General features: G+C 38.0%; 1 long non-coding RNA gene across 1 annotated transcript; it reads right to left on the bottom strand.

Annotated features, from left to right (window-relative positions):
* Positions 1 to 6,212: 6,212 nt before the first annotated feature.
* LOC120299162 lies at positions 6,213 to 12,558 on the bottom strand. The gene is made up of 3 exons (XR_005554354.1): positions 12,418 to 12,558; positions 9,466 to 9,514; positions 6,213 to 6,333 (listed from the first exon to the last, which is right to left on the bottom strand). It is a non-coding gene; the product is annotated as an uncharacterized LOC120299162 (long non-coding RNA).
* Positions 12,559 to 22,125: the final 9,567 nt, after the last annotated feature.

The raw sequence follows: 22,125 nt of genomic DNA, 5'->3' as shown, positions 1-22,125 counted from the left end.
CTATGTTCTTAACTTTTTCTCCTACACACCCACATTTTTTAGACTAAAGGCCTGGGTGAGGTGAGGATGTCTGGGGTTGTTAGCATGTTCCTCAGTTTGTGATTCGATTAGCCAGGCACCTGGAATTCCAGCATGGGGCCAATCTCCTCTACAGTTTCTATGACTGTAAACTTGTAATGACTCTTTGAGCAAAAGCATGAGCTGAACCTTGGGGAAGTGGGGGTGAGAAGTCTTCCTGCCCAGCTACAGCTGCTTTTCCCAAATGCATTCCCCAGCTTCCTTCTCTCACAGATAACAGACTGAGACTCCTTCTAGAACAAATATTTCTTTTCCATCTTCTTTTCCCTTGATAGTTCTATATTAGAATATTTAACACTTCCAGTATTCCAAAGATTTCAAAAAGTATTTTAAAATATTGTAGCCTTAAAAAATATATCTGTAATCTCACCAGTACAGATTAAGGCCCAGTATTCATTTAGGACTTTTCAGAAAGTCCACCTTTGGGGGGAAATTAATTATACACCAGGCAAGTCATTCTACAAAATGTAACCATATCTTACAGAAAAATGGCTTAGCAGAGGTGCTGGTTCTGGGCTCAGCTTCAGCCTCTCACTGAATCCTGATGATGCCTTTAACTTTGTTAAAGAGCACATCCCCATGGCACTGCCTTTGTCCACTCCCTACTCACCTCAGAGGCATCTTAGTTGCTCTAGTTAAAAAATAGCAGTTCTCCTTTTCTCCTGCTAAAAGCCTTACCGAAGATATGGTCTGTGATATTTATCAATTATTCTGGTAATGATGTTAGGATCTGCCCAACTTCCATGGGGAACTGTAGGCTCCTTCAAGACCATTTTGACTTGGGTTGCAGGAGAGACAGGATAGTTGCCTTCTGCAGAGGTAGCTGCCAATATAATCCCTCACTTGTTATAGTCAATAGGGAGAAGTACATCCCAAGAGGTTCAGACATAAAAAAAAGTCCTTCATGGAAACAACAAGGATATTTTTTCCTTACGTACAAAAAAGAGCAGGGGGGGGGAATCAAAGTCTAGGAGATAGTGATTTTAGCTGCATGATATTGGATTTATTTTATGAACTTATCAGAGCTGTTGGGAATTTCTTGCTTGGGTGCAAGATTGCAAAGATTGAGCATTCATTTGTCCAAGATGGTATAAGGACTCCTGCCTTAGGCAAGGGGTTGGACTACAAGACTTCCAAGATCCCTTCCAGCCCTATGATTCTATTCTATTCCTATTCCTTTCATGATATTCTAATAGATTTCCTTCTCTTTGGCAGCAGTGCCTCGTCTCCACAACCAAGGACAAGGATTTTAAACTCAAACCTTGGCTGAGCTATTTTAATTCCCTGATTCATTGAAATAGTTAAAGGGTTCTGTCCATGTACCTGCAGAATTCCAATCTATTTTGAACAAAACAAGAGTTGAGCTTTTGAGCCCATAATCAGCAAACACATTCTCCTCTGAGATCACAATTACATACTTTGACAAGACTGAAAAAAGTACAAGAAAGGGAGACAGTGGAAAAGGTAGGTCTCTGAAATGTTCTTGGAATAGCTATGGATTATCAGCTGAGACTGTTCAAGATTGGGCCTGGCTAGTCAATCCTTCTGTTCAATAGGAGACACTGTCTAGTTTAGATTGCAGCCATATTGGGATTCACTGCATGAAAGAGAGGCATTTTGCATATGTCTACTTATTAAATTATCAGTGCACACATTCTTGCAGTTAGAGAGCTCATCAGAGCCTTAGATTTCTGATCGTTCACTCTTCTTTTTTGAATCAAACAGTAAAGTAGTTCAATAGACTATTAGTTCTTAGTTTCTTTCTGCTGCAACAAAGATATTGATAATCTAATGCAACATCGCCATCTTGTGAGGTGTCTCAAAAGTGATTGTAACCACACCAAAAGATATATTATTTCAACTTTATCATCACTCGTAATGTGCACATTTTTTCTTTTGCAGTAGTTGAAGTATTTTCATTTAGAAAAATCAACCCATAATCCCTTGGAAGGACTTAATAAGATCTTGCCCTGTGGTGAGCATCTTAAAGAAAGGCCTGTAGTTCATTGAAAAGCATATGATTTATATGCAAAAGATCCAGATGTGGTCCCTGAATCTAATCATAGGTTTGGGAAAGGTAAACAACAACAAAAGTCCTTGAGTAATAACTAGGTCCAACCCGCTTAGCTTTCTAGGATAAGCCAAAATAGTTAGATGCTGCCATCTGCTGTATCTGAGAATAGAGAACTATATCTTTAAAAAAAAAACCACAACATAGAATAAGTGAATAGCACTAAAAGGGCTTAATATTTCTCATTTTGAATTAGATAATAATTAGAAGAAAGAGCTTTAATTGAGTTCCTATGAAGAAATCTTCCTCCCAACTGGCCAGAACGCTTGAAATGTATAATGGTATGCTCTTTCTTTATCCTGTTCCTCCAGAGATTTTTTTTTTAAGTATGTTTAATTAGGAAAGAATAGATAAGCTCATAATGCAATCTTCTTTAATGCTGAATTTCACACCATGCAACCATATAAATAGAAGCCTCTTTGTGGGAGTTCAGAAGTAGGTGAAGCTGATGGATGAAGCTATAACACAGCATCTATTCAGTCTGCGCATACAGACATAGATACAGTTGCTGCAAAGGGAAGAAATTTTATTCCAAAAAGACTGCTGGGTAGGTTAAAAGCTCACCAGTAACATTCATCAAGTTTGTTGTTCTATGGTAATTATCAAAAGACTCGATGCAGAGGTAATTACTGTTGCTAATGTAAAATTAGCAATGGGGAATCAATGATTTTTAACTACAATGGCCAGAATAGAGACTAAAATCCTTCATCTCCTCCCCTAATAGGAAGAAATAGGGAAGAGAACCATCACTTTCAAGGACCATGGATTAAGAGTTGCCCGTATGTAAACTCAGTGAAATTGCTGATTGAAGTCACTTGGATGAACTTTCTGGAGATAGCTAAATTCTGGAATGCTATTGTACAATTTCATTGGTGTGCAGATAATGATTACCTCTATCCCTCCTTTTTATGTGATCCAAGAGTGCTGGTGGTTGAACAACTAAAGGCAGTCCTCAACTTATGACTGTAATGGAGCCTGGATTTTCCCTCTAAGGCAGTGGTTCTCAACCTGTGGGTCGGGACCCCATTTGGGGTCGAACGGCCATTTCATGAGGGTCACCAAACAATGCAGTCCGCCATTTTTTCCCCTTTTCCTTAGCTGTGCTACTCCCTTTTATTCTATTGGCTTTTGAAAGCCAATAGAATAGACTCTCTTGAATAGAGTCTAATTCTATTGGCTTTCAAAAGCCAGTAGGAATTGTCCAGGCTGTCTCTGCCCTGCTGAGCCCGCCAAAAGTCCCATTCTGCAAACGGTGCTGCACCAGTTGAGTAGTCCTCAACTTACGACCAGTTGAGTAATCCTCAACTTACGACCTGTTGGGGTCATGGCATTAAAAAGGTTGAGAACCACTGCTCTAAGGCATGGCAGCTGTTAAGTCTAGGCACCTACATGAGCAACCCAATGTCATGACTTTCTTTGCAACAGTCATTAAGAGAATGCCCTGGTGATTAAGTGAACACAGTATTCATTAAGCAAATGCCATGAGTGATAAGCAAATCAATATATTCCTGTGAGCATTTTTTGCTGGAAATTGTCCAAAAAGGCTAGAAACCAGCAAAGAACATCATGAATCATGGTTACATGACTTTGGAATGCTGTGACCAGCTGTAAAGTTGAGCTGATTACCAACCACCAAAAATGTGGTCATGTGACTGTGAGGTGGTATGCACCAGTCAGAACTCTGAAACTGGGTCGTACGTAGTTTTAGGGAGCTTACTCATAACTTTGAATGGTCACTAAGTGACTGATCATTAAGCAAGGACAACCGGGTATCTGGGATACTGAATAATAAGATGGGAGTGTACTATGTCAAGACGAAGCTACTCAGTGGTTTAGCTAGGTAAGGAAATAGCTCTCCAACAGGATAGCATTGTATTCCTTTAACAAGCTGGGTCACAACCAGGACATCTACTGTATGATTTTAAATGTGTTTGTTTACTTATCACAATAATATCTGGACACTTAGAAGCCTACTGGAAAATAGGATTACTGTGACTATCTTTTGAGAATGTGTTTAGAATGTCATTGTCTAATAAAAGAATATGGATTAGAGCAGGGCTTTTCAACCAGTGGTACGGGTACCACCTGTGGTACATTGCCACTTGGCAGGTGATACGCGACCATCCTAGAAAAGTGGTAGCGGGGGAAGGGAATGAGCTGAACCGGTGGCAGCACAGCACAAGCCTGAGCAAGAGATGGCTGGAGCTGCAGGGCTGTCAGGGCTCAGCGGAAGCGCTAGGATCGTGCCGCTTTCCAACTGATCAGTGCTTCTTCGGGTCTGTCAGGGCTCAGTGGAAACACCAGGATCAGCACTAGGCTCCAGCTGGAGCTCGGCGCTGATCCTGGTGCTTCTGTTGAGCCCTGAAGAAGCACCAATCAGCTGGAAAGCAGCGCTAATCCTGGCACTTCTGCTGAGCCCAGAAGAAGCGCCAATCAGCTGGAATGTTGCAGCATCTCCAGGGTCTTGTGATTTACATTCAGATGCTTGGCAATTGATTCATATTTATATGGTCACAGTGTTCCAGGGTCATGTGAAGTGACCAAAACCTGCTGCAACCACCCAGCAGATGGGGGAAATAAAAACCAAACACCCCCCACCCCACCCCCACTGCCAATCCTCAACAGAAATGCTCACAACATGGAAACCTCAGACAGGAGGAAGAGCGTGGCTGGGTGGGCAGGCAGGTGTCTTGCTCGGCTGTGCCTTGGGGGGCACTGTTTTCAGTGCCATTGTAACTTCTAAGAGTCACTAAGTGAACTGTTGTAAGTCGAGGACTACCTGTACTTTATCACTTTTTTCTTTCTTTCTTTCTTTCTTTTTTGGTCATCAGGTTTTTGACACCTTGCTAGGCGACTGATGGTACTCGGATGTTGCCATATCCTAAAAGTGGTACAATGGGTGAAAAGGTTGAAAAGCCCTGGACTAGAGTGACCTAGGTTCAAAGCAACTCAGTTTATGACTTTGGTTTTAGATTCAAAATGAGATATTAGTTTTAATGTTTAAAGCTCTAAATGTCATAAGAAGTATGATAGCTCAGAAGAAATTCCATATTCCCATTTGAATGCTGAGATATATCAAGGATACGGTATCTATGACATTCCAGATACTGCTGAACTAGAACTCCCAAAAACCTTAGCAAACCTGGTCAACGGTTTCTGATTGTAGAGTAGTGTACCTATCAGCTAATGTATCTGTGGAGCTAGAGGACAAGAGGAATGCTGTATATTCCTGGAGAACAAATCAATACTTTTGTGGGGTTGCCAGTTCCCTCTCCTTGTGATAAACTGATGAAATTTTATTGGGAACACTTTATTTCCTGGATCACAATAACCTTTTCTGAGATAGCCCTTGAAGTTTGGAATACTCAAAGCCACAATATTTGGACGCTGTCTTACATTACCTTTTATTACAGGACAAATTTTGCTCAGCCACAATTGGATGACATAATCTCTTTTAGCAGTTGTCACATCTGACTATAACCATGTTAGATATGGTGCAGAACAATTGGGAGATTTCAAACTTAAGACACTTAGTAGCAATGAGGGTTCTAATTTCAATTCAAAGCCGTACATTCAAGGACTTAATTTTCCCTTCATTTTGCTTTCAATCAATATGTCCCCATAGAAGCCACTATTTACCTTTAGGGGATATAAAATATCACATCTCTATTGTTTGTTACATGATACATTTAATAAATAGCCACATATCTCTTCCTTCCCATCCCAGATTTGAACTTATCGTGATTCTTAAACTCTAATCACTCAGTAAAACCTATTTTTCTACACATTGGGCATTTATTACTCTTTTTATTCATTATTGTATGGAATGAGATCACATGAGTGTGATGAATGATACGAGTATTCCCTGCTTTGTGAACTTTTTTGTTACTTTAAATGCCTAATTACCATTCATCTTGCAATTGTAACACTGGCAATAGCTCTCACCATCTGCAGTGCCAACACCCAGCAGGATTGTGAAGATTTATTCCTACATTTATTAGGAGCTTTACATGGAAAACAGAAGCCAAGAAACTGCTTCCTTTACAAAATAATTTTTTAAAAAGCCATATTTATCGCTGTAAAGTCATAACACAGCAGGAGTAAGTCTTCTTTGTTTGTTGTTTCTTTCTGTTTTGATTACAATTACAGCTCTCAATGTCGGATCACTAGTCTTTGTTGAGACCCTGGAAAGAGTGTAGAGAAGAGCAATAAAAATAAGAGGTCTAAAGGATAAACCATATGATAGACAGCTAAGGTAGGTCTAGCTTAGCAAAGAGAAGGGTTGGGGTGACCTAATAACTGTCTTCCAGTACTTGAGGGTCCTGCCACAGAGAAGAGAGAGTTGAATTATTCTCCAAAGCACCTGAGGGCAGGATAAGAAGCAGTGGGTGGAAACTCTTTAAATAGCGATCCAGACTAGAACTAAGGAGAAATTTCCTGACTGTAAGAGCAATTAATCAATGAAACAGTTTGCCTCCTGGAGTAGCAATAGCAATAGCACTTAGACTTGTATACCGCTTTGCAGTGCTTTAGTGGGTGCTCCATTGCTGGAGGTTTTTTTTAAAAAAAAAGATTGGACAACCATTTGTCTGTGATGGTATAAGGTCTCTGCCTTGGGCAGGAGGTTGAACTAGAAGACCTCCAACGTCTCTTCCAGCCCTGTAATTCCGTGATTTAGTAGGTATTAATTAGAGCACTAAATATATGTTCCTTACAATTTGAAAGCTAGATTAATTGAACAAAAAACATTTGTTTTAGGTTTGTTGGACATTCCAGTGGATGACAATATAACTTACTATATGACTATCTTCCTTACTTTGGGGTGAGACATAATACATTTAAAAGCATCGTAGTACGTATGTTGTGGTTATGCATAGTTCCTTTTTGTAGATATTAGTTTTATGGTGAGTCAGGTACTTTGGAGAAAGCTAAGGGTTAAAAATGTCATTACATTATTAAATTATATCCTCCAAAATTGGAATATGTCTACTTACTTTTGCCTGGAGTGTTAAAAGAAAGGTGATTAGACTTTGTGAAAGGATATATGCAGATTAGATTCTGAAAGTTGGATCAGTGAAATTTGACAACTTCCAGCTTTTGATCTGGTTCTTTATTTGTGGAAAGGCAAGATCAGACAGTATAATTCCATGTGATTTAGGTTTAATTTGATATTTCAAGACTGAACTGTAGTTATCTATACCAATATTAGTTATTCTTATATCATAGAAAAATAGAAACATCCCCCTGTATTACAGGGGTTCCCAGTTCTTTTTTTATTTTGTATTAATCATTTTACACACCCACAGAGGGAGAGAGAAAGAGAAAGTCTTATTTTGACTAGACTGAATAAATAACTAGAGGTAGTCCTCGACTTACAACCACAATTGAGCCCAAAATTTCTGTAGCTAAACAAGACATTTGTTAAGTGAGTTTTGCCCCATTTTACAACCTTTCTTGCACAGTTGTTATTAAGTGAATCACTGCAGTTGTTAAGTTAGCAAACTGGTTGTTAAATGAATCTTGCTTTCCCATTGACTTTGCTTGTCAGAAGGTCGCAAAGGTGATCACATGAATTCAGGGCACTGTGGCTGTCATAAATATGAATCAGTTGCTAAGCATCTGAATTTTGATCACGTGACCATGGGGATGTTGCAATGGTCATAAGTGTGAAAAATGGTCATAAGTCAGTTTTTTCAGTGCTGTTATTACTTTGGATGGTCACTGAATGAACTGTTGTAGGTTGAGGACTACCTGTAGTTTATCAATTCATCAGAGCAGGTTTTGTCTAGGCTTGGAACTTAGGCAGAGTTGGTAAGTACCTATCTGGAAACCACCAGAGAACAGCAGAAGTGTAGTCTAGGCTAGGCTAGGCAATACCAAAGGAATTTCACGTGACGTGTCACAACATATCACATTGCATTGCCGGCAATGGGGTGGGTGTGGCTTTGGTATAATGAAACTGGCCCACGAGCCGGCAGTTTGACACCCCTGCCTTACTCCCTTTCTTTAGCTGACATTGTGATACAAACTTTGCCTTTAAATATACATGAAATATTGTGATTCAAGTACAAAGAAGTGAAGTGAATTGAAGCTTGCAAAATGACATCAGAATTCAGGTTTTCTCATCATGTTTAGGAACATGTGCTGATATGATGTGTTTATCCATGATTAACCTTTTTAAAATAAATCTAATTTGGGGTATTCCTGGAATATGAAACAATATAATAATCATTCAAGCAGATTTACTAACAACTTTATTAAAATGCCCTTAGTTAATGTGTGTTTCAATATTTCATGCAAATATAGTCTTTATGATCACCATCAGCTTAAACATTCACTCTCTGCTTCAAACAGGCTTTCAAATGGCTAACTTGTTGGCAGACTAATCGATGCTTTTCTAGACCTAAGTGAATACAGGTGACTTTTCCCAGGCGAATGAAATGCTTATATGGGAAAATATGAATGCAGAAATGAGTTACAAGATGTGAATGAGAATAAGGTGGAGGTGAGGGGAAGATGCATGAAAGGGGTATATATGAATGGAATCACATGTTTTTTCATAAAAGAAAATTGGTTCAGGCTTTATTTAGGTGCCCTTGCCACTATTTTCATACAACTCTCCACCCTGCCATACACAATATGTTGGCCAGCAGCAAATCCATTCTCAATCAGAGCCAATACTTTGTTTTTTTTTTCATTTGGTTCTTGTGAAGGGCAATTTAACATTTGCTTTTAAAACTATTTGAAAGTAATCTTCATTAATTAAACCAAAGGAAATGGGGTCATTTTATTTTAGGTTTGAGCTGTAGTTTTCAAGTCATTTTTGCTCTCCCATTAATTATATCAACTGTGGATAAAAAATCAAGTGCAAGACCACAAAATTATGTCTGTGATTATTGTTTTTCAATTAGAAAAAAATAGTATTCTATTTTTTTATCCACATTCCTAACAGAACTTCCATTCTCTCACTGCTGGCCCTTTTTTCCTGCATTGCCAACCTCTCAGAAATTGGAGATACTAAAATCAGATAAAAGTGTTTTAATAGTCTGGCAACATATTCAAAAGAACAGAGCTGACCATGATAGTGAACTAACTGTGTACTTGAAGTTTGCACTGGATTTAATTTTTCATGTTTTCTTGGTAGAAGAAAGTCTCAGCCAAGAAAGTGAATTGGTATTGTCCATGGTACTGATTTTGGCTGACATTTAACAAAGAGGCTTCTGCTTCTGCCTTGATTTAGCTTATTTCTCCATCACAATTATTTCTAGCGCACTCTTTTTTTTCAAAGTAAAGCTTGCAATTCAAACTCCACTTACCTCAAAATATGTTCCACTGAGTTTGAAAGAAAAGGGTTTTATAATTGTACTGTGAAAATCAAAATACATGTCACTTATAAATGCATCTCTTAACAAAAGAGCAGAACAGAACATACACTGTATATGGTTAAAACAAATAACTGATTTACTGTGATTGTGTATAAAGATTTGTATGCATTTTCTCAGATATTGTCCTTGCTCCTGGTTTAGGGCACCCTCTACTGGTATTCAAAAAATTTTCAACATTTGCAAATAAGTACAATATGTTGACTATAAATATTTATCTGATTATCCTTGTTGAACTTCATTTTTCCCTCCCTTAGGCCATGTAATGAGAAACTCACACAAAGTGTTACATAATATAGTAACTGATGCAAAATGCAGAGCAAAACCTGTTGGGGATTTAACCTTACATTATCCCAATGTTTTAGTAAAGATGTTATTCAAATAACCTTTTGACGCTATTTGGTTTTAACTCAATATTACTTACCAATTGGTAGATACTAACTAGACCACTAAGTATATCAAGTTATAAATTACTGAGAATTTTTTGTAATCTTATTTATGATTTTATGCCTTGGCTTAGCACATTCACTTTCTCATTCAATTGTTACCTAGTTAAAATAAGAAATATTCTGGGTTTTTTTTTTGTCTGGAAATGAGGTTTTTTTCCCAACACTATTTACAACAATTTCAGCCAGGGGTATCAAACTGCCAGCCCATGGGCTGGATGCATCGTAGCGAAACCACACCCACCACATTGCTGGCAATGGTAAAAAAGTTGTGATACGTCGCGACACGTCAAGTGATGTTGCGAGTTTGACACCCCTGTTCTAAGCCATTTAAACCCAAGTCATTCTGACATTGCCTGATGGTTTTGAGTTTTTATGTTTAGTTTAACATTATCTTTTTTCCTGTTATCTAATGTTTCAGGTAATTCTTTGGATGAAAATTGTATTGGGAAATATTTTTGTACACAAAAAGTCAACTTGAATTTCTAGTTTCTATAAATAAAAGTTCATATGGCATCAAAAAAAACCACAGAATGATAATAAATATAATAATAATAATAAAAGTTAATTTTTTACTTTGTTATAATCCAATTGATTCTCAGTGACTTACAGTTACAATAAAGCAAAAACACAAACATATGAAAAATAAGTAAAATCTAAAACATACAGTATCAATCAAAGACGCATCACAATCCCCCAGAAGAGCTCAGACATCAACATCTTCTGGAAGATGGTGACCAAAGTAGAAGCAACTCCAACCTTAAGTGAGAGGCCATTCCAAAGTCCTGGAATTGCTCCCAGAAAACACTGCTTCTACCAATATTCCCCCGTAACCTTTCTAAAGTAGGATTACCTGATTGTCCCAGCGTGATCATAATCATTATTCTATTTGCTTCTTTTAGTCTTAGTGATGAATAGCATTAGGTAATGCTGAGTATCATACCAGACAAATCCTATTCAAAGGGGGGGGGGCAACTATAGGTACCTTTTGCATTTTAATGAAGGTTGCCATGGTCTGTTATAAAAGTACTGTCTTTGGGTCTGCAACACTGATCTCTTTTTTAGTCCTATAACACTTCAGAAATTTTTTCTGATTATGATTAAATCCTTAATACCCAAAGAGCCTCCAGAAATACAGAAAATTCCCAATTTACTGTTCTCAATAATCACACAAAATTATGTGCCTCAGGGTTCAAGCTAAATTGGCTGATCCATAATCTACCTGATTCTATGGCTGCTCTTCTATGAATAAATCTGAAGCCTGAAGCAGGCTTTCCTCATTTTCATGTAAAGACGTCATGTCTGTTCATTTAGAAATAGACATTTCTTCACCAACTGCAGAATCACATGAATAGGAACAGGCTTTGATCTAAATTTATATTCAGATTATAAACCATGAATGTTCTAATCATTGTCTTTCACCTGCCTTGCTTCCAGATCAAGAGTTTAGTATTTAAAAAAATAATAATAAGTATTTCATTTATTATTGCTGACATATAATTCAAAACCTATATTTCTAGGACAATGCTTCTCCATCTTGTAGAAATTGTTATGCTGTAATAATATTTTGTTGATACCTTGTACATTTTGTTGATAAATTCATTGGAATAAATTAAAGTATGTGTTTAGGATATAGTATATGTGCTCGGATTGCTGTCTAATTGCTATGAGACTTTTACAAACAATGTCATTACTAAGATTTTGTTGTTGTTAACATCTCCTACCTGATATGAAAACAAGTATGTTGTTTCATAGATCTTCTTTCTTAAATAAGTTTGATAAAAATGCCAAAGAATAGCCAGCTGCATTTTACAAACATTTAAAATAACTATATAAAATAATAGCAATTCTATCATCATGGGTAGACAAACAAATAAGGAAATATAGGTAAGCTAAATGGTTTTTTTGTTGTTCAATCATGTCTGATTCTTGGAGACTGCCTGGACAAGTCCTTGCAGTTTTCTTAGCAAAGTTTTTCAGAAATGGTTTGCCATTGCCTCCTTCCTAGGACTGAGAGAAAGTGATTGGCCTCTGTGCATGCACCAAATGGTAAATAAATTCTTAATATGAGTAATATTTAGGAATAGAAAATTATATAGAAAATATAATTGAAAAAGACACTTAAAATGAACAGATGTGAAGGCATACACAAGTTCAATTATAGCCCTTGTTTTAAAACATGAACTCCCATGCTTTTAAAGTTAAAATGAGATGAGTGAGTGTTCATTTAACTGGAATATCCTCATATTTTCCAATCTTTTATTTGCTAATCTACAATAACAAAACAAAGTGTGACCAACATTGTACTAGGGTTGGTTACAAGATCTGTGCTGCACAAATACAAAAGGCCATTAAAGAGCAAAAATGTCTTTTTGCATCCCTTTGTCATCTATTGGTTATCTGAATTTTTGCCATCTAGATAATATAGCATAAAACATACCGTCTTCGTATTTTGGAAACAGAAAGGTTTAGTCTGGCTCTTCCTGGCTTAACTACTTCATTATCTTTACACTGATGCTGCAATCCTATTGAAAGGCATTCCATAGCACAAATCCATCCTTAGGACTTTGAAAGAGACAACCTATGGATCATCATTAGTCATTATTTCTTTACCTAAAAAGATAAACAGAATGATTATGGGCAGACAAAAAGAACCAGTGGGTGTGATTTCTGACTTCCTGACAGCTTCCCCGTTGACTTGGAAGCTGGCATGGAATGTCAGAAATCATGATCACATTATTGTGGCTGATTGCAGTAAAATTTCAATTCCATTGGAGTAAAGGGTCCCAAATTTTGCATTTGAGTTACTTTGATTCAAAAACTGTTGATATATGATACACCATTCTGGCTAATTGAAAATTACAAACATATGGGGGAGGTAGTGTGTAAAGTAATTTATTTACAGCCAGATCATTCATACTGACGTTCCTTTTGCTTATGGTGGTGGCGCAGTGGTTAGAATGTAGTAAGTACTTCAGGTCACTGCCAGGAGTTCGATCATGACCAGCTCAAGGCTGACTTCCATCTTTCTGAGGTCAGTAAAATGAAGACCCAGATTGTTGAGGGCAATATGCTGACATTTGTAAAGAGAGTGCTATAAAGCACTGTGGAGCAATATATAAGTCTAGGTGCCATTGCTATTGCTATTGTTGAAGTGTTTTCTTTTTATATTGTGCTGAATTGTTCATATTTAAAATGAGGTAATATGATCAACCGTTGATAGAATTGTCAGTAAATCACTATCAGGCCTGGAATATAATCTCTTTCCTTAGGGGCTACAATTTCCAAAACATTTTATATATTTAAAGTTATTAATGGAAGAGGATTTCTCACATATTCAAGCATATTGGAATATGAATCCCTTTCCTTATCAGAATGCTCTGATGAAAACTTATTTGAAAATTCAAAATAAGTGAAACAACTGAAAATGTATACACAACACTGAGATTTTATTCAAAGTAAAAACATTGCACTGTTTTTTATGTCCATAAGATGGCATTGCAGAAAATAAAATATTGAAACTAGTTACTATTGTTTGTGTTGTATTTAATACGATACAGAAAAACTAATTAAGAGCTTTTCTTGGCTACTGAATGGGCCATGTAGATATATTTTAAGATCGTAAAATATCAAGCATGGTGTACATATGTATGAAGTTTTGTCAGAGTAATCTGCAGCACTGACAAAAACCTAGCCAGAAAGAATTTGAGTTATCCCATAATTTGTTGGCAATATGGTTTACCAATACTAAATTCATAGACAAAACAGGGATACAATAGCCTCTTCAAGTCTGTCTTTAAAGTATCAATACTTGGGGTCTCAGTTTAACAATAGAGGGGAAAGTTATATAGACAGAATGATAACTCTAGAAAATGATGCTAAATATTCTTACTTCTGAAATAAGCACAGTAATTAAGCATTGGGTAACTATTTAGTTTTTTAAAAGTATAAGAAGTAACTGAGTTTTTCAGCCTTTGCTGAAACATTTGCTATAATGTTTATTTTTGAGTGTGGTTACCGAATCTTGGTGACTTGATATATTTGAAAAAAAATGATTCTGGAATGAATACCAATTTACATAGAATTCTGCCCTGCTGGTTGCCATTAATCCCTTGCCACAGGAGGAAATTTTGTTTCCTGTGGAACCAAAGTCAAGTCTGCAAGACTGAAAAGAAAGCTGGTTGTCCTCTATTTTGACTATTTGTTACATTTAAATCTCTGATGAAGCTGGGAGGCATTATGAAAGAATGTGACTCAGTCTTGCAGCAAATCATTTTGCCTATTGCAAGTAGTCCTCCATTTACTACCACAATGGAGCCCCAAATTTCCATTGCTAAGCAAGACAGTTGTTAAGTGAGTTGTCTCCCATTTTATGAACTTTTTGCCACAGTTGTTAGAAACACCACGGTTGTTAACTGAATCATGTGGTTGTTAAGTGAATCTGGTGTCCCTCTTGACTTTGCCTGTCAGAAGCCAGCTGGGAAAGTTACAAATGGTGATCACATGACCATGGGATCATGCAACTATCATACATACATGCCAGTTAGCAAGCACCCAAATTTCAATCAGGTGACCATGGTTGTAAGTCTGAAACTGATCATATGTCCACTGCATGAATGGTTATAAGTTGAGGACTAACTACCATGTTTTCCCCAAAATAAGACCGGATCTTATATTAATTTTTGCTCCAAAAGACACATTAGGGCTTATTTTCCAGTTAGTTCTTATTTTCGGGGAAATACAATACTAAATGCATCCATCTGGCTGATGATCTTAACTGGGGTTTATTTTGGGGGTGGGACTTATATTACAAGCATCCTGAAAAATCATGCTAGGGCTGTCATGGTTCCGATAGATGAAACCAATTAAAGCAGAACTCCGAGGCTTGAGTTTTCCTCCAAGAACATGTTTATTGGCTACAAAGTATCGGCACGATCAAAAGTGAAACCAAGATTAAAGTTCCCTCCCAAAAGTTACAGTATTACAAAGTTAAACTTCCCACCCCAAGAAACTACCGTGTTTCCCAAAACTAAGGCCTGGTCTTACTTTTTTTTTTTTTTTTTTTGCTTGCAAAAGAGGCACGAGGTCTTAATTTCAGAGAACGTCTTACCTTAGGACCACCACAGCCTGGCCTCCCACACCCTGACACCTGTCATGCCACTGCTTGACTTCTTCTGCGGACACTTGCCGCCACTTGCGGCCAGATACTATGTGGTGCATTGCACCATTTCCGCTCCTCCCGGCAGGACATGGTATGGCACTTCGGGCCATTTCTGCTGCTCGTAGCAAGAAGCCGCATACTGCTTTGGGCTATTTCTGCTGCTCGCAGCAGGACACCGCATGGCACTTCGGGCCACTTCTGCTGCTCGTGGCAAGACACCACATGGCACTTTAGGCCATTTCTGCTGCTCGTGGCAAGAAGCCGCATGCCACTTCGGGCTATTTCTGCTGCTCGCAGCAAGACACCGCACGGCACTTCGGGCCATTTCTGCTGCTCATGGTAGGATGCGCGTGGCTCTTTGGGCCATTTCTGCCAGCAGAAACGGCCCAAAGAGCCACATGGTGTGCTGCCGCAAGCAGCAGAAATGGCACAAAACACCATGTAACATCCTGCTGGGAGGAGCGGAAATGGTGCACAGCACCATGCAGCATCCTGCTGCGAGCAGAGGAAACAGACCAAAGCACCATGCGGCTTCTTGCCACGAGCAGCAGAAATGGCGCAAAGCACCATGTGGTGTCCTGCTGTGAGCAGCAGCAATGGCTTGAAGCACTGTTCAACCTACTGCCACGAGCGGTGGCCTGGCTGCGGCAGTCCTATCGGTAAGGTAAGTGGGTGCGTGGCATGTGGGGCTTCACGCCCCCCCCACCACCCCTTGCCCTAACTTGATTTTTAAGCATGTGCCTTGCCCCAAAACTATGGGTTTTTTTGGAGTAGGGCTTATATTAGGCCCACCCCCAAAAATCAAGCTAAGGCTTACTTTTTGGCTGTGTCTTACTTTTGGAAAACATGGTATGCAATCAACTATGTTTCCCAATAGAACAGTTTGGCAGGCTTTCTAACATTAGGCTCAACCCCCAGTCTAACGAACAGAAATGACCTTGATTCCCACAGGACAGAGAAATGTTTAGACTAGCATAAAACTCCCCATTCCTGTGGCAACTGAAAATGAGCAAGATGGCTTCAGCCAGGTTCGTTGCAAAGGTTTATTTTCCAGTTGGATGTTATTTTCAGGGAAACACGGTACACTAAATTGCAAGCTAACCTGAAATCTTATTTGCTGTAAGTTAAGACTGGACATCTTACTATTAAAATTCATCCAAAATTTCTTCTTGGTCATCTTACCTTTTAATGTTCTATAATTTCCCCAAGACCTGGATTTGTCTTCAGGCCTGGAGATCCAGAAATATCTTAAGATGACTTTGGTATTGTGTTTAATTTACTCTCTTCTGTACAGGATGGTTGTATTTTAATAAAGTTTTTAAACAATTGTTTTTATTTATTGTTTTATTCCAACAGTAATACACCAGAGTCACTTTGTGTGAACTAATTTATATGGGCAATAATATAAGTATACTAAATAAATAACTAGAACCAAAAATATACAAAGTACTCAGTGATGCACTCACAAATCCAAAGTAGAGCTCCAGATTTCTTCATCTCTGGGTCTGCTAGTTTGAAGAAAGAGTACAGGTGAGACCCAGTGTAATACAGTGGCAAAGTTGTTTGACAGGGCAGGGAAAAATCATGATTCAAATCCTCACTTATTGATTTTGGGCCACTTAAATTGTTTCTCTCCAAAAGCTACTTGTTTCTTGAAATGGAAAGCCCTATCAATGATAATTCATATGACTTATGACTACTTGGCTGAATTGATGCAAGGTAATTTATATGATGTTGCCTCTGAGGATTACCTGAAATTTTAATTGATTCAAAACTCAGCAACCTAATGGTGAATGCAATCATTAACCCTGCATTGCATTGGTTACCAATAGGTTCTGAGAGCAATGCAGTGCTAGATACAATTCAAAATATTAACCTACAAAACTGCCTTCTCTACTTAGAAACTGTGCTCCCCAACAAAATCTATTATTCCTACAGCACCATGAACTAAAGGGAGCAGAAGCTTGAGCTACATACATGGAAACTAATCAAGGAGAGAAGCAACCTAGAACTAAAGAGAAACTTCCTAACAGTTAGAACAATTAATCAGTGGAACAACCTGCCTCCAGAAGCGGTGAATGCTCCAACACTAGAAGTTTTTAAGAAGAGACTGGACAGCCATTTGTCTGAAATGGTACAGGGTTTCCTGCCTGAGCAGGGGGTTAATAACCTCCAAGGTTCCTTCCAACTTTATTATTATTATTATTATTAGTAGTAGTAGTAGTAGTAGTAGTAGTAGTAGTAGTAGTAGAAGATTAGTATTAGTATTAATATTACATATGTAATAGTTGTAATTCCTCTGCTTTGGAATTTGGTAAAACTTGAATTTCTTTTGCAAAGTAATTGGAGGTCAAGGGGGACCGCCATCTGCTTTCTGTTGGGAATCTTATGTGATGATACCATGGTGATATGATTAATTTTTATTGTAATGTGTTGCATTTTATGCTTTATGGATGTTCACTCTGGGAAACCTGACAGTTCATTGTACTAAATAAATACAATAAGTAAAAGTACATACCTTTTGAATGTTCTCCCAGATGGTCGCTCCTTGGGATTCCAGAGAACTCTTTCTTAATCCTGGTGCCTTCCTTTATACTGAACTATACATCCCATAATTAACAGTAATAAGATGGCTGCACATAATAAGGATTTGAATTCAGACCTTCAAGATAGCTGTAAGGAAGAAAAAGGTTGATCTAACAATAAAAATATATTAGAGGGTTCCAGCATTTCAGATGGTTCTGCAGCAATCCAGCTGATGTTTTTTTTATCATGGCATGATGTTTCTATGGAAGCACAGAAGACTGTTGATTTGTATTTTTCTTGGGTCATTAACGGCATTGTGCAAATGCTGGGAGATTGGAATATACAGAGAGTTTTGTAAAAAGAATAAGCAGGCATTTTCAAAAGATGCATAACATATTTAGAGGTGACTTTCCTCTCATTCCTCTGCTCTAACATCTACTCCATGGGATAAAAAGAACCACTTGAAATTGCTGGTGTTAAATGAAAACCTGGGAAATGTATTATGGAATCAAATGTTTATCCAGAAAACAGTATTGTGGGGTCTATTCCTTGATAATGTACGTACATTATCATTAAATAGGCATCAGGCCAAAGAATTGATCACATCTGGATTTAGAGTTGCAACTGAATCTAAGTCAGATATTCAGATTCTGCAGAATCTCAACTTTATTTGGTGGAAGAGTCATAATGTCTTATCTTTACATTCTGATCTGTACTAAATACTAATAGACTGTTGCAATACCTTTCTCCTTGGGCTGTTGCAAGACAAGTCCCACAAAACATCTATAGCAGGGGACTCCAAACTTGGCAACTTTAAGACTTATGGACTTCAACTCCCAGAATTCCCTAGCCAGCACATGCTGGCTGGGGAATTCTGGGAGTTGAAGTCCACAGGTCTTAAAGTTGCCAAGTTTGGAGACCCTTGATCTATAGTTTAACCCACTACTGGTACTATTGTGGTATGGAAGAAATAAAAATAATTATACATCATGGGTGGTTTTTGTTTACTTTACACCATAATTTATTTTTTCCTTCTTGGAGGCATTTAGATGATTTATCATGTAGCCTTCCTATTAACCAGCAAGATTTTTCAGATCACTTATAACATTGCCAGTTGTACTATCTGCTTTCAAGAATGTAGCAAAAGAACCATTCTGAATACTAAATTCCTCCTATATTCATTACTAGTCTTTTTGTATTTGTTTTTTTAGGTTCTGGTCATAATAAAGATTTATTTTAATTTCTTTTGGTAGTGAGGGAAACTCAGGCTTAATTTTGTACACTGAAATGAAACTGAAAGCTAAAGGAAAGCAGTAATAAGGGTCAAAAGTATATTACCTATTCCATTGGTGTTAAAGCACGTTCATTCTAATATAATGTGTTTATATAACAAGACAGCATTTCACTGAAGTTAGCATTTCACTGAAAATCCAATAGCAGTTGGAAAACAGGTTTCTGTTTTCTGCTGGTCATGCAGGAAAAAGAGTACTGCATCTAACTTACTTTTTGACATACTGGTTAGATAGCAGTAACTGCTTACATAATCAGATGTAAGTAGTTAAATAAACTCTCCTTCATTCCTGCCCTATGTTGATTTTAAAAAATAGTGGTTCCTCTTGTAGCATTGCTGCATAGGGAATGGAAAAAAAGTTTGAAACCAGAGAGGTAACTAGTTTTTTGGACAGATAACCTAACCTTTTATCTTTCCAAATCAAAACTTGAATGTTAGGGCCACTTTAGACTCATCAAACATGAGGTGAGAATGGAAAAAGTATAATATTGAGTTATATCTTCAGCTTTCAGAAAGTGGGTCTTAATACTGGACTAGCGATGTAAACTTTTTACCTAGGTATGATGGGATTTGCATTCTACTATAACCGGAAGCATGTCTATTGATTTACACCATCTGAATTCTACAGAAGAGGAAACTCTGAAAAGAGGAAACTGCAAGCTATTTTTGGCTTAATTTAATTCAGCAGCATTACAAAAGAAGGGATGTAGCCAAAACTAGAGAAAACCATGATTGCAAATTAATCTGACCGATCCTGAAGATTGTTCAAATTTAGTTCTCAGCAGGATAGCATTTCCCCAGTCAGATCTGTTACACAGATTGAGGAGGGGGGGGGGCACGAAGGTCTTGGTTTACAGTTCCTGCCCAAGGAGTAATTGGCAGTTGTGGCCAGGAAAAACCCTTTCACAGATTCATATTATATTATAGTTTAACCCTTTCCTGAGCTGGGAGTCCCTACTCACAGTCCCTCGTGCCTTGCATAACTTATGTATGGACTACTACAATGTTTTCAATATAGGGCTCTCCTTGAAAATAATTCAGAAGCTACAGCTGGCACTTTGATAGTTGTGCCTCAGTGTGATAAGTAGGCCAGTAATACCTCCCTCTGCATAAACTGCACTAGTTTGCTTCTGGGAGTTGGTTATCACTTATAAAGCACCTATAATAATTGGCATAAGTTTTGGATATTTGAGGGACCATCTAAATCCCAACTGTGCCCATCCAATAAAATATTAGACGGTTGGTATGCTTTGAGTCCCATCTATTAGAAAATGTCATCTTGTGGGACCCACAAGGCATGCACCCCCTCCATAAGCAATAGCCAATAGGATAGTTTTTTATTAGAGAACCAACAGTTATTTCCAGAATGTGCCTGTCCTATTTGGCAGCAAATGGATACTTCAAATATCTCTCTTTTGAGAACCATTAGATCCCTTACTAAAAATGCAGATACCCTCAAAATGAGTGTGACCTGATAGATGCATCCACACCATTTTCTTGCCAGCATGAAATAAATTGTTAACTTCTGATCTTTTTTTTAAAAAAAAACACCTTCTATGTCTACCCTTTAGCTTTGGAATATCTACATGGTCTCCTATCTAAATATTAACCAAATCTAATGCAAGTTACTTTCTGAAATAGCTAAAGTCATTTGCCATTTGCTGAGACCCCTTCATTTATATTTTAGCATGTTGACAAATCCAGCTTGTGTGTATACTTTAAAGTGCTTTAAAGTGAGCTGAAGATCATGAAAGTTAATGTCTTTTAATAAAAATGTGTTAGTTACTCAGAAAGGCTCTTCTTCTGATTTGGGAACACATTAAATAATCCTAGAAACTTATCCCAAGAACACAGTTGTGTTACTCATGATCAGTTCCTCATGACCTGTAGTGTCTTTTGTTTCAACCTGTCACTGAAACAAAATTAAGCCTATCTTCATTATCAATCACAAGTGAATAGTCTTAGTGACAATCAAGCAAATCTGCTGAAATGAATAACTGGCTTAATTGCCATGCTTCTATTCCGAGGTTTATTCAGCCTGGCACTTTCCAGGTAGACTGGATTCCCTTTCCCATAATTTCCAACCAGCATGACTAAGGACAACAGTTTGAGGAGGATCAAAAATCATAAAGGGGAGGGGTAGTTAGAAGCCCTAGAGAAGCCCTGAGAGATCCACACAATGGCTGAGCAGATAACAACACCTGGAAATTTAGAACAGGTATCTTCTGACTAGAATATAGCTTGGGAAAGAGAAAATAGTTTCCAAATGAACCCTGAAGATTTTCAAGAAGGCACACATGAAGCAGACTTCCTCAATTTTAGCAGCTTCAAGATTGTGGACGTCAACTCCCAGAATTCCCTAGCCAGCAAGATAACTGGCTGGGGGTTTCGGGGAATTGACGTCCACACATCTTAAAATTGTTAAAATGGATAAAGTCTGCTTAAAGAACGGTCGCCTCTAGAGCCGTTTCCTCACCGGGCCCGGTGGGGGAGTGTTATCGCGTCATCATCCAATCCTCGTTCTGCTGCTATAACAGTGACGTTGTTTGATTAGCAGCCTTCTCGTTTTTTGCAAATCGATTTTCTTAGGCAAGCGGTTCTGTTTGTAAAGTATTCCTTTGGTTTAAATAAGATAGTCTGCAACCTCGTCATCCGCAAAGGCTGTTCTTCAATGCTTCTTTCTGCTTTTATACCTCTCGTAACTACCTGTACTGGCACTTTTGGCAACCTTGAAACTTTCGTTCCTCTCCCCCCCCCCCAACTTCCACCGTCACTTTTAATATATCAAACAGCGTCTCTTCCCCTTTCTCTCCCCCACACATACTATTTCCCTCTCTGTGCAGCGGAATAACCTGCCCAAAGTACATTCTACGTGTGTTTGCAAAAAAAAAAAAAAATGCAAAAGAAAGGAGGAAATGGGATTCCATCGAAGTATCCCTTTTCACCATCCTGTTATTGGTGACGGCAAATTTGGGTGAATTTTACAGCTTTCTACTAACGACTAGCTCCTCATCCCTGTGGGAAATACAGGGGAGAATCTTGTTTCAGAACTCGGACAATTTTACACCCTTCAGCTTCCCCGAAACAGTGGGAGATCAGTCGTAGAGACCTGTTAAGCAGCTACTTCCAACGAAGAAGTCCGTTACTTGAAGCAGAGCTCAGAATTAAAA

This window comes from Crotalus tigris, unplaced genomic scaffold, assembly GCF_016545835.1.
Source record: "Crotalus tigris isolate CLP2741 ecotype Arizona unplaced genomic scaffold, ASM1654583v1 scf7180000024281.4978605, whole genome shotgun sequence".
Taxonomy (NCBI): domain Eukaryota; kingdom Metazoa; phylum Chordata; class Lepidosauria; order Squamata; family Viperidae; genus Crotalus; species Crotalus tigris.
Note: the sequence above shows the minus strand (reverse complement) of the source record. Positions and strands in the feature narration are given on the sequence as shown.